At 46.2% G+C, this 13417-nt stretch overlaps 1 protein-coding gene across 1 annotated transcript in view; it reads right to left on the bottom strand.

Moving 5' to 3' along the window:
* The window catches only part of WWC2 (WW and C2 domain containing 2), a 214134-nt gene that overhangs the window by 73765 nt on the left and 126952 nt on the right, over positions 1–13417 (bottom strand). The gene's annotated exons all lie outside the window — the stretch shown is intronic.

Raw genomic sequence — 13417 nt, 5'->3', positions numbered from 1 at the left:
AGGAAAATAGCACAATTATAATTACGGTTCCCTAATCTGTAACTGGGATTCTGACTGACTTCCGTCATCTTGCATCAGCGAATGCAGCTGTAATGAAATCGTATACAACCTCTGATATAAACAGCTAAGTTTCAGATGTCTGGCTATTCTTTTGCAGACTTGCTTCAAAGGTAGATGTAAGGATATAGTAGTCAATTGTTCTCATCTTTGAGAAAGTGATTATTCCTGAAACATGCACATCTAGATAGGTTTAGGTGAATCTTTTAAGAAAATACATTAAAAAGAGTTCACTGTTGCCAAGAACACTGATCTTAGGCATTACAGTTGACAAATAATTGCAAAAAGCAATAATGCTATGTATAAAAATAAATTAAAAAAAGGTAAAGGAAAATGCTACAGGTCAAATGTAAATCTGCAGCAAATGTAGAGATCTAAGTGATTTAGCTGAGAGATTTGAGGGTCTATTTACTAAGCCTTGGATGGAGATAAAGTAGACAGCAGCCTAACACCGCCAAGTTACAGGCGGTGTTTGAAAAATGAGAAGTTATGGTAGACTTACCATTGATAACTCTCTTTCTCCAAAGTCCACAGTATCCACAGGATATACCTTGGGATATCAGGTAGCGACAGCGGAATGGTACCAACGATCTAAGATTTTCAGACTCCCAGGATGCAACGGACCAGTCCCCTATATCACAGCCTCCTGGCTCAGGCAATTCAGTTGTTTTTCCAAAGCTCAAGGCAGGAGCATAGTAGAGAGCCCTGATCAAGCAAGAAGAACATATACACACTTCCATACAAGAAGGAAGAGGTTAGTAAGTGTAAAGATTCTCAAATCAGGTGCGTCAGGGTGGATACTGTGGACTTCAGAGAAAACGAGTTATAGATGGTAAGTCAACCATTTCTCCTTCAGGGTCCACAGTAGTATCCACAGGATATACCTTGGGATGTCCCAAAGCAGAATTTAGTGGAGGGGACGCTCCTGGTTGGACAAGAGAAACCTTCACCCGAAAGCAGAGTCCTGAGAGGTAAAGGTATCAATGGCATAATGTCTAATGAATGTGTTAAATGGAAGACCATGTGGCTGCCTTACATATCTGCTCAGCTGAGGCACCACGTTATGCTGCCCATGAAGGACCTACCTTACGAGTAGAGTGGGCAAATACTGTACATTAGCCGAGATAGGGAGATCAGCTTGAGAATATGCTTCCGAAATAGATATTCAAAGCCATCTAGCCAGCATTTGCTTATCAGCAGGCCATCCTCTCTTTTGAAATCCATATAGAACGAAGAGAGTGTCTGACCTTCTGATGTCACTGGTACGATTCACGTAGATCCTTAGAGCACGAACTACGTCAAATGATGCATCTCCCGCAGAGAGGTAAGGTCCCTGAAAAGCTGGAACTGCAATTTCCTCGTTAAGGTGGAATTTAGAGACCATCTTAGGAAGACATCCAGATTTAGTTTGGAAAACTGCTCTATCTGGATGAAATATCAGAAAAGGAGGGTGACATGATAACGCCCCTAAATCTTAGAATTTTCTAGCTGAAGCAACTGCCAGCAGAAATAAATGTGAGCAGAGGATGGTTTCCTTGCTTTCAGCATCGTTTGAATAACCTGTACTGAAAACCCGTTTGCTTTCAAGATGGATGTCTCAAGAACCACGCCGTGAAAGACCGTTGATCCAGGTGTTTGTAGAAACAGGGATCCTGGAACAGTAGATCTGGATGTTGAGCCAGTAGAAACGGAGTATCCGTGGACAGCCTCTGCAGATCTGTGTACAAATGTCGTCTGGGCCATGCCGGAGCTATTAGTATCACGGCACCCCTTTCCTGTTTGAATTTCCGCATTACCCTGGGCAGCAGGGAGATTGGAGGAAACACATAGGCCAGATGAAACTCCCATTTCACTGACAGGGCATCCACTAAGATCGCTTCGGGATACTTTGTTCTTGACCCGTATGTTCTTGACCCGTATGCGGGTACTTTGTTGTTCTGATGAGAGGCCATGAGGTCTACTTCCGGCAGTCCCCACTTGTTTACCAGAATGTGAAAGACTTCTGGGTGCAAGGCTCATTCGCTTGCATGAATGCCGTGCCGGCTGAGAAAGTCCGCTTCCCAATTTAGGACTCCAGGTATAAACACTGCTGATGGTTTGTCTGATTTAACTCTGTCTTATCATGATTGAACCTTTATGCCATAACCCTTTCCCTATGTTTTACCTTGGGTCCAAAGACCCAGAAAGCCAGAAATCTGGGCTTTATTTCTTCAGGGTCTGTTCAGGCTCAAGACTGTTGTTAAATTCTGTACGTAACAGAATATTTCCAACCAAAGGCAAAGATTCAAATTTTTTTGAGAGAAATAAAAGATACAAGTCAGCAGCCATACTAGCAATCAATTTATTATTGCATATGTATCTATTGGCAACATGAGCACATATTCATCTACCCAATTTTCCATTGGTAGGATAAACATATTACTGCGCTTACTTATACTGGAGTATTAACGTATTCAAACGCACAGCGAATGATACAGCAGTAAATGTTCCCAACGCTCATTAGCATCAAACACTATTCACTACTCAATACCTCAAGGTAGGTAGGAAGTCTGAGTCATTCTTCCATGTCCTTAGTCTGTGAGCTGGTACTGAGGAAGCTGATGCTTGTGAAGCTATTACACCCATACCAGGGCCGCTTCTCTTAATATGATAACTGTTCTTTCCACGTCCCTGTTTTACCAAGCTGTGGCCATGCTGGCCTGACAACTATACCTACAGCACCTGGTATTCCCAGCTCCAACACTGCTTAGCTTCCAAGATCACATGAAATTGGACCTGCCCGTGTGGTATGCTGTATAAGGAAAAACAGTTTAAGAACAACCATCTTTCTGTCTGTAACATCATCCAATGTATTAGAAGGCCGAGGTAGTGTAGATTTACGCACTTTTTAGTCAACAATGTGCATCTTCTTTGGGAGGAATTCCCTTCTTTTAAACAGTCCACAACAGGAAAAGGATACTTTTAATAATCCCATCTTACTGGGTGTAACCCATGCCTCTTACATCATTTCCATCAGTTCTGGAAATTCTGCTCTCTGGACGTTTAACCCCAAGAGCCTCAGATTTTCCATAGGCTCTACTGCCTTCTGAAAGGATAAACAAAAAACAAAAGTAGAGGCTGCGCTGGATTTTAAAAATATAACAACAATGATCTAAATGTAATAATAACAATTTTTAATAAAGAGTATTAATCTAAAATAGTGTGGTGATTACACCATATACATGCAACATGATAAAATTTAAAAGCATACAGTTTGATGAACTATGCGTTATAAAGGGTTACCCAAGTTGTCAGGAATTGAAGAGGGTTGGAGAATGGAAAGTCCGTTCCTGAGTAGTCCCCCAATTATAGTGTCCAGTACCAGCAGATTTAGGAGATAAGCAATGTCCGATGTATTAGCAGATTACCGTTAGAGGTTATGATGCTCCAGAGTTATAAATGGTGAGCTCCTCATGCATTACGGTGGAAAGATGTCATCGGTTCAGCTTGCTATTTGAGTCCTCTGTAGGCAAATAGTGATCTGGATTTGGATGGGGGTGGTTCGGTCTTTCAGCAGTAAATTCCTGGCTTGGGTCCCCGTGCACCTGACGCGTTTCGCTACTGTCAACTAGCAGTTTTTTCAAAGGACAGAATGATTTTAAACTGCATTAATTAAACTCAGGTATTTGAGGTAAGGAGCAGACTAAAAAATGTGAGGAACCACTTTTGAAATGACCTCCATTTTTAATATGTGTAGACTGTGAAGATGTTGCTTTATGTCTATGTGATTCCTGAGGTGGATGTGACTCCAGGGGGATGTTGCATGAATGGGTTAATTGGGCATCTCCTATCTGGTTATGTAGATGGCATTTTCAGCTAATCTGAATAACGTTTGTGCAAAAGATGTCCATGGAGGTTCGAACCTGTGCCTGGCTTAAAGCCGACTCTGTTGCCTCTTATAGATTAAAAAAGCTTTTATTTAACCATAACATTTGCAAATGACCCATTTTGTACCAGATCTTGAGAAGTTAACCCTGTTTTGCAGGACAATATGATGTTAATGTATGTGCTGCTTTGGAGAGTGTATCCTCTTTCCCTTGCCTTTCTAGGACATGGCAACTTTTATCACACTCACATACGGTGTTAACTACAGAATTTGTGACAGTATTCACTTTATGCTTTTAAAGTGGAATATAATCCTAACCTTCCCTGATTTGCACCAGCACTGAAGATCAGATATAAGAGAAAGCAAGACTGATAGATCATAGAATGCCAGTCACATGTTATACATTAGTTTACATTAGCAATATGAGCACTTATTCAACTACACAGTACATTTCAGGTATGTAGGAAAAACATATTACTGCATTACCTTATATAGGATCTTAACGTATTTAGACGCACAGCTAATGATACAGCAGTAAAGTTTTACAACACTCATATGCATCACACACTTATACAACTACTCAGTACCCAGATGGTAGATAGAGACTCAGTGCTGTATCACCTGCTTCAGGCGAGCGGGATACAGGGAGACTTAGCCCCGCTTCCAGGATCGATCATTGCGAACGCTGAGTGGATCCAGACGAACTAGTGAACACAGACGCCTAAGTGAACACAGACTCACCAGGGACACAGCCGCACAGCGCTAATATCAGGTTTGTTTGATTTAGAGCGTCTTGGACGGAAGCAGGGAAATCAGTTCATGGTGGGAAACTCGTCATGAACCGGGGAAGGGGCGACCAGGGGAGCGTCTTACTCCCCACTGCTGACCTCAATCCGAGGGATTGCGGCCTCTTACTATTCCCTGGAACCTATGATCCCTGAGGCCTAGCGCTGGTGCACCAGAGGTAGCAGCTGCACCAACGACTGTTCGGTAGTCTCACGAAACAGTGCGGCTGTGTCATGCGTCTTAACCCGCTATGCGGAACCGACGCCTTAACGTCTCCCCGTTCTCCGGCCACAGCCTAGTAATGTCAGTCTGGATTTGCTAGTACATCCTAGCTGACGCCCACCGGAACAGCACTATACATGGAGGTAAGAGTTGTCAGAGCGACTATTTCTATGGTACGTACAAGACGCTTTTAGAAAGATCACTCAAAAAAGGTAAGACTATAAAAATAAAATAAAAAAGCTTGTGGCTTCAAAAATGAGCATCCCTTCGACCATGGTCCGGCTCCTGCATCACCAAACAAAAAACTGAATTACCTGAGCCAGGAGGCAGGGATATAAGGGACTGGCCTGTTGCATCCTGGGAGTCTGAAAAGCTTAGATCGTTGGTGTCATTCCGCTGTCGCTACCCAATATCCCAAGGTGTATCCTGTGGATACCACACCACTGTTGACCCTGAAGGAGAAATGAGAGTTAGGAGCTGGTTGGCTGGTACTTAATCTCCGTCCAAGGCTTAGTAAATAGACCCCTTAATTCCTTTGCTGCAAAGGATGAGTGGGGGTAATTAATCAGATATATAGCTAGACTGCGTCCTTCGCAGCGAGGGGCTGCATTCCAAAAAAATAAAGATTACCTTTGCCCCACTGGTCTTAAGGACTGTTGGGGATGCTGGGTAGCCGCTGATTTAAGTGACGTCGACACGCCAATGCAATTTTTGGATGTAATGAATGAAAAAAATGGGTCATGGAGTTTGAGTGCCTCTATCTCCTCAACCCCACCAACAAGAAAGATGGGAACACTCTTGCTTGAAAGAGGATAGTCCCCTCTTTCAAACTATGTAGCCCACAATTAGAGATTATTACCTGGTGATCAGTGTGATCACCAGGCAAAACCCTCAGCAGTACGGAACAATCATGGAGTTTAGGGATGGAGGAAGGTCTCCCCTTTCAGCCTAACATCCATAAAATCAGGGGGCCCCATTTTAGAAAGTGGGGATCCTCTCTTCAAATGTCAGAAACATTTGACTGCAGATAAGAACCAATTGGCCCAACTAGTCTGCCTTAAACACATGTACTTACACACTAGGGTTAATTTTTGTAGGGAGCAAATTAACCTACCAGAGTATTTTTGGATTGTGGGAGGATGCTGGAGTACCCGGAGGAAACCCACGCAAGAACGGAGAGAACATACAAATGCTGCACAGATAAGGACGTGGTAAGAATCAAGCCCATGACTTCAGTGATGTGAGGCAGTATTGCTAACCATTACACCATCCGTACTGTTGTGTCTACTTAGTACTTAGACAATGTTACTCTGCTGGGGTCATTTATGTATGCACCCATATTTGAAACTTCAGAGACCACTCTTTCAAATAAAGAGGCCATACACGTTTGCTATGCAAAAATAGGATTTTAATTACCTACCGGTAAATCCTTTTCTCGTAGTCCGTAGGGGATACTGGGAATCCATTTAATACCAAGGGGTATAGATGGGTCCACTAGGAGCCATGAGCACTTTAAGAAATTGATAGTGTGCGCTAGCTCCTCCCTCTATGCCCCTCCTACCAGACTCAGTCTAGGAAACTGTGCCCGAGGAGATGGACATACTTTGAGAGAAGGATAGATAAGGAAATGGTGATATTACGAACCAGCACACACAGAACAAGAGGACAGCCATGCTAACTAAACTTGAAAACAGGAACAGCAACAGCTGAACCATACCAGAATACTTAACCAAGTAACAGTGCAGGAAGAAAGAAGCACCTGGCGAGCGCCCAGTATCCCCGACGGACTACGAGAAAAGGATTTACTGGTAGGTAATTAAAATTCTATTTTCTCTTACGTCCTAGGGAATACTGGGAATCCATTTAGTACCATGGGGAATTACCAAAGCTCCCAAACCGGGTTGGAGAGTGCGGAGGATCCTGCAGAACTGATTGACCAAACTGAAGGTCCTCAGAGGCCAAAGTATCGAACTTGTAAAACTTAGCAAACGTGTTCGAACCTGACCAAGTAGCTGCTCGGCAGAGCTGTAAAGCCGAGTCTCCCCGGGCAGCCGCCCAAGAGGAACACACCGACCTAGTACAGTGGGCATGTACAGATTTTGGAATTGGCAAACCTGCCGTGGAATAAGCATGCTGAATAGTGAACCTGATCCAGCGCGCAATTGACTGCTTTGACGCAGGACACCCAGTCGTATTGGGAACATAGAGAACGAACAAGTCTGATTTCCTGAGACGAGCAGTTCGCTTTACATACACCTTCAAGGCCCTTACAACAGCCAAAGACTTTGAAGTAGCAGAGGTGTCCGGAACCACAATAGGTTGGTTGATGTGAAACGCAGACATCACCTTAGGAAGAAATTGCTGACGAGTCCTGAGTTCAGCTCTGTCCTCATGGAAAATCAGGTAGGGGCTCTTGTAAGATAATGCTACCAATTCCGACACACGTCTTGCTGAAGCCAAGGCCAACAGTGTGATGGTCTTCCACGTAAGATACTTTACATCTACCTCCTGTAATGGTTCAAACCAGTCCAATTGGAGGAACTGCAGCACCAATTGAGATCCTAAGGTTCCGTGGGGGGCACAAAGAGAGGTTGAATGTGCAGAACACCTTTCAAGAACGTCTGGACCTCAGGGAGAAAATAGGATTTTAATACCTAGCGGTAAATCCTTTTCTCCTAGTCCGTAGAGGATGCTGGGGACTCCAAAAGGACCATGGGGTATAGACGGGATTCGCAGGAGCTTGGGCACACTAAAAAGACTTTGACTGGGTGTGAACTGGCTCATCCCTCTATGCCCCTCCTCCAGACCTCAGTTATAGCAATTGTGCCCAGGAGAGACAGACATGTCGAGGAAAGGATTTTTGTTTAAACTAAGGGCGAGAAACATACCAGCCCACACCACAAACATACCGTACAACCGGAGTAGCAGCAAACCAGATAACAGTATGAACCAACAACAGCAACAAGCTGAATATAACTAATACACAACCCACGTGTAATCAAATATAACCAGTAATAATACAACTGCAAGAACAGTCCGCACTGGGATGGACGCCCAGCATCCTCTACGGACTAGGAGAAAAGGTTTTACCGGTAGGTATTAAAATCCTATTTTATCTTACATCCTAGAGGATGCTGGGGACTCCAAAAGGACCATGGGGTCTATACCAAAGTTCCAGAACGGGCGGGAGAGTGCGGACGACTCTGCAGCACCGATTGAGCAAACATGAGGTCCTCATCAGCCAGGGTATCAAACTTGTAAAACTTCGCAAAGGTGTTTGAACCCGACCACGTAGCTGCTCGGCAAAGCTGAAGTGCCAAGACCCCTCGGGCAGCCGCCCAAGATGAGCCCATTTTTCTGGTAGAATGGGCCTTTACTGACTTCGGCAATGGTAGCCCAGCCGAAGAATGAGCTTGCTGAATCGTATTACAAATCCAGCGTGCAATAGTTTGCTTAGAAGCAGGATTTCCAATCTTGTTGGAAGGATACAGGACAAACAGAGCTTCCGTTTTCCTAACAAGAGCCGTTCTGGCGACATAAGTTTTCAAAGCTCTTACGACATCAAGAAATTTTGGGACTGCCACAGCATCCATAGCCACAGGTACCACAATAGGTTGATTTATGTGAAACGGCAGAAATTGTTGACGAGTCCTCAATTCCGCTCTATCCACATGAAAAATCAAATATGGGCTCTTGTGAGACAAAGCCGCCAATTCTGACACTCGTCTGGCAGACGCCAAGGCCAAAAGCATGACCACTTTCCAAGTGAGAAACTTTAACTCAACCTTTCGCAAAGGTTTAAACCAGTGAGATATAAGAAACTGTAACACCACTTCAAGATCCCACGGTGCCACGGGTGGCACAAATGGAGGAAGGATATGCAGCACTCCCTTCATGAAAGTCTGAACCTCAGGAAGGGCGGCAATTCTTTTTGAAAGAAAATAGATAAAGCCGAAATCTGCACTTTGATGGAACCCAATTTCAGGCCTGCATCGACGACTGCCTGCAAAAAATGGAGAAAACGACCCAAGTGAAACTCCTCCGCATGAGCTGCCTTGGTTTCACACCACGTAACATACTTTCTCCATATACGGTGATAATGTTTCGCCGTAACCTCCTTCCTAGCTTTAAGGAGAGTGGGGATGACCTCCCCGGGAATACCTTTCCAAGCTAAGATTTGGCGCTCAACTTCCACGCCGTCAAACACAGCCGCGGTAAGTCCGGAAACACGCATGGCCCCTGTAGTAACAGGTCCTCTCTTAGAGGAAGTGGGCCAAGGATCTTCTACAAGTAATGCGTGGCCAATCTGGAACGACGAGAATCGCCTGAACTCTTGTTTGACGTATGATCCTCAGCCCCTTGGAAATGAGAGGAAGCGGAGGGAACACATACACCGACTGAAACACCCACAGAGTCACCAGGGCGTCCACTGCACTGGCTTGGGGGTTCCGTGACCTGGAACAATACCTCGGAAGCTTCTTGTTGAGGTGAGATGCCATCATGTCTATCAGAGGAATTCCCCAACGCCTTGTCACTTCTGCAAAGACCTCTTTATGAAGGGCCCACTCTCCCGGATGGAGATCGTGTCTGCTGAGGAAGCCTGCTTCCCAGTTGTCCACGCCCGGGAGGAAGACTGCTGACAGAGCACTCACGTGCTGTTCCGCCCAGCGAAGGATTCTTGTGGCCTCCGCCATAGCCGCCCTGCTCCTTGTTCTGCCTTGGCGGTTTACGTACGCCCCCGCTGTTATGTTGTCTGACTGGATCAGGACAGGAAGACCCTGAAGAAGGTTCTTCGCTTGCAGCAGGCCGTTGTAAATGGCTCTTAACTCGAGAACATTTATGTGGAGACTAGATTCCTGGTTTGACCATTTTCCCTGGAAATTTCTTCCTTGCGTGACTGCGCCCCAGCCTCGGAGACTTGCATCTGTTGTCAGCAGGACCCAGTCCTGGATTCTGAATCGGCGTCCCTCTAGAAGGTGAGAGCTTTGTAGCCACCACAGGAAAGAAATCCTGGCCCTGGAAGATAGACTTATTTTACGGTGCATGTGCAGGTGAGACCCGGACCATTTGATCAGCAGATCCCACTGAAACACCCGGGCATGAAACCTGCCAAACGGAATGGCTTCGTAAGCTGCAACCATCTTCCCTAGAACCCGAGTGCATTGATGAATCGACACACTTGTCGGCCTCAGAAGCTCCCTGACCATTGTCTGGATTTCCAGAGCTTTGTCTTCCGGAAAAAACACTCTCTGTAGCTCCGTGACTAGAATCATGCCCAGAAAGGGCAGCCGAGTGGCCGGGATCAACTGAGACTTTGGCAAATTTAGAACCCAACCATGTTGTCGCAGAACCGACAGGGAAAGATCCACATTTCTTAACAACTGTTACTTGGACCTTGCCTTTATCAGGAGATCGTCTAAGTACGGGATAATTGTAACCCCTTGCTTGCGAAGGATAACCATCATTTCTGCCATGACCTTGGTGAAAACCCTCGGGGCCGTGGAAAGCCCAAATGGCAACGTCTGAAATTGGTAATGACAATCCTGCACCGCAAATCTCAGGAAGGCCTGATGGGGAGGATATATCGGGATGTGTAAGTAGGCATCTTTTATGTCAACTGACGCCATAACATCCCCCCCCCCCCTTCTAGGCTGGAGATCACAGCTCGAAGAGATTCCATCTTGAACTTGAAAGTTTTCAAGTATGGATTGAGGGATTTTAGGTTCAGATTCAGTCTGACCGAACCGTCCGGCTTCGGTACAACAAAGAGGCTCGAATAGAACCCTTCCCCCCGTTGAAACGGGGGAACGGGAACAATGACCCTCTGTTGACACAACTTTTGTATCGCAGCAATTACTACGTCTCTTTCCGGAAGAGACACTGGCAAGGCCGAAATTAAAAAACGGTGAGGGGGCATCTCCTGAAACTCCAGATTGTATCCCTGAGACACTATGTCTAAGACCCAAGGATCCAGGGCTGAATAAACCCAGACCTGACTGAAGATCGGAGACGGCCCCCCCACCTGCCTGGACTCCCTTAGGGGAGCCCCAGCGTCATGCGGTGGACTTGGTAGAGGCGGGGCAGGACTTTTGGTCCTGGGTGCCTGATCCTGCAGGCGACGTTTTTCCCCTTCCTCTACCCTTTGAAGCGAGGAAGGACAAGCCTTTACCTCGTTTGTATTTATTAGGTCGAAAGGACTGCATCTGTTGATGGGGTGCCTTTTTCTGTTGAGTGGGAACATAAGGAAGAAAAGATGACTTACCCGCAGTAGCGGTAGACACCACGTCAGCCAGGCCGTCACCAAACAAGACACTACCTTTGAAGGGGAGAGCTTCCATAGCTTTCTTGGAGTCGGCATCAGCATTCTATTGATGGATCCACAGCACCCTCCTGGCCGAGACCGCCATGGCATTGGCTCTTGATCCCAAGAGGCCAACATCCCTCGCCGCATCCTTTAGGTAATCTGCAGCGTCCTTGATATAACCAAGAGTCAAAAGAATATTATCTTTATCAAGGGTATCCATATCAGAAGCTAAATTACCATTTAGCAATAGCACTACTCACCCATACCGACGCCACAGCAGGTCTGAGCAATGCACCCGTATTAACAAAAATGGCCTTCAAAGACGTTTCCAGCTTATGATCCGCCGGATCCTTGAGCAGCCGTGTCAGGGGACGGAAGCGCCACCTTCTTGGACAAACAGGATAGAGCCTTGTCGACATTCGGAGACGACTCCCATTTTTCCCTGTCATCAGAGGGGAAAGGATACGCCATAAAAATTCTCTTGGGAATCTGCCACCTCTTGTCCGGCGACTCCCAAGCTTTTTCACAAAGAGCATTCATTTCATGAGAGGGGGGAAACTTCACCTCAGGTTTTTTCCCTTTAAATAGGCAAATCCTTGTTTCCTGAACCATTGGTTCGTCAGAAATATGTAAAACATCTTTAATAGCCACAATCATGTACTGAATACTCTTAACTACCCTTGGGTGTAAAGTAGCCTCATTAAACTCGACATCGGAATCTGAGTCCGTGTCTGCATCTGTATCTACCATCTGAGTAAATAAACGTTTTTGAGACCCTGAGGGGGTCTGCACCTGAGCCAAAGCATCCTCCATGGATTTTCTCCATGTCTGTGTCTGAGAATCAGATTTATCCAACCTCTTAACCAACAAAGCAACATTAGCATTCAGTGTACTCAACACAGCAACCCAATCAGTAGTTGACTGTGTCGACAGAGCAATTTCCAGCTCCTTTTCTGCGCCCCCAGTAACTTCCTCCGGGGAGGAACACTCAGCCTCAGACATGTCGACACGAAGTACCGACACCCAACACACACACTGGCCAAATAAAGGGGACAGCCTACAGGGAAGCCTGGAGAGAGAAACACAGAGGAAGTATGCCAGCTCACACCCCAGCGCCCATATACTACACCAAAATAATATATGTCAGTAGCGCTGTTAATACAATAAAAGCACCAAAATATTTGTGTCACCCCCCCCGTTTTTGCTCCCTGTTACTTGCGAGGAGCCTGGAGGTCCGGGCCAGCGTTCTCTGCAGCGGCTGTGGAGAGAGGAAAATGGCGCTGGTGAGCTGTGCGGCTAAGCCCCACCCCTTCCCAGCGCGTTTCAGTCCCGCTCAAATTAAAATTCTTTATACTGGCGGTTGTAACAAGTTGTTCAAGTTGTAACAACCTGCCCAGGGTGCCGCCCCCCCCCCCCCCCCCCCCCCAGCGCCCTGCACCCTGTGAGTGCCGTTGGTGGATGTGTGTGGGAGCATGGAGCGCAGCGCTACCGCTGCACTGTACCTCGTTGCTGAAGTTTTCTGCCGTCACTGAAGTCTTCGGATCTTCCAATACTCACCCGGCTTCTGTCTTCTGGCATCTGTGAGAGGGGTGACGGCGCCGCTCCGGGAACAAACAGCTAGGCGAACCAAGTGATCGAACCCTCTGGAGCTAATGGTGTCCAGTAGCCTAAGAAGCAGAGCCCTTAACTAAGCAGAAGTAGGTCTGACTTCTCTCCCCTCAGTCCCACGATGCAGGGAGCCTGTAGCCAGCAGGTCTCCCTGAAAATAAAAAACCTAACAAAAGTCTTTCCAGAGAAACTCAGGAGAGCTCCCCTAGTGTGTGTCCTGTCACTCCTGGGCACAAAGTCTAACTGAGGTCTGGAGGAGGTGCATAGAGGGAGGAGCCAGTTCACACCCAGTCAAAGTCTTTTTAGAGTGCTCAAGCGGATCCCGTCTATACCCCATGGTCCTTTTGGAGTCCTAGGATCTAGGACGTAAGAGAAAAGTCAATTGTTTCTGAAAGAAAATAGACAAGGCCGAAGTTTGGACTTTCATGGAGCCTAAGCGCAGGCCCACATCCACTCCTGATTCAGAAAAAGCAGGAAACGTCCCAGATGAAATTCCACCACAGAATATTGTCTATTCTCACACTAAGACGTATATCTTCCAGATACGATGGTAATGTTTAGACGTTACCCCTTTT

The sequence above is a fragment of the Pseudophryne corroboree genome, chromosome 1 (genome assembly GCF_028390025.1).
Source record: "Pseudophryne corroboree isolate aPseCor3 chromosome 1, aPseCor3.hap2, whole genome shotgun sequence".
Taxonomy (NCBI): Eukaryota; Metazoa; Chordata; class Amphibia; order Anura; family Myobatrachidae; genus Pseudophryne; species Pseudophryne corroboree.
Note: the sequence above shows the minus strand (reverse complement) of the source record. Positions and strands in the feature narration are given on the sequence as shown.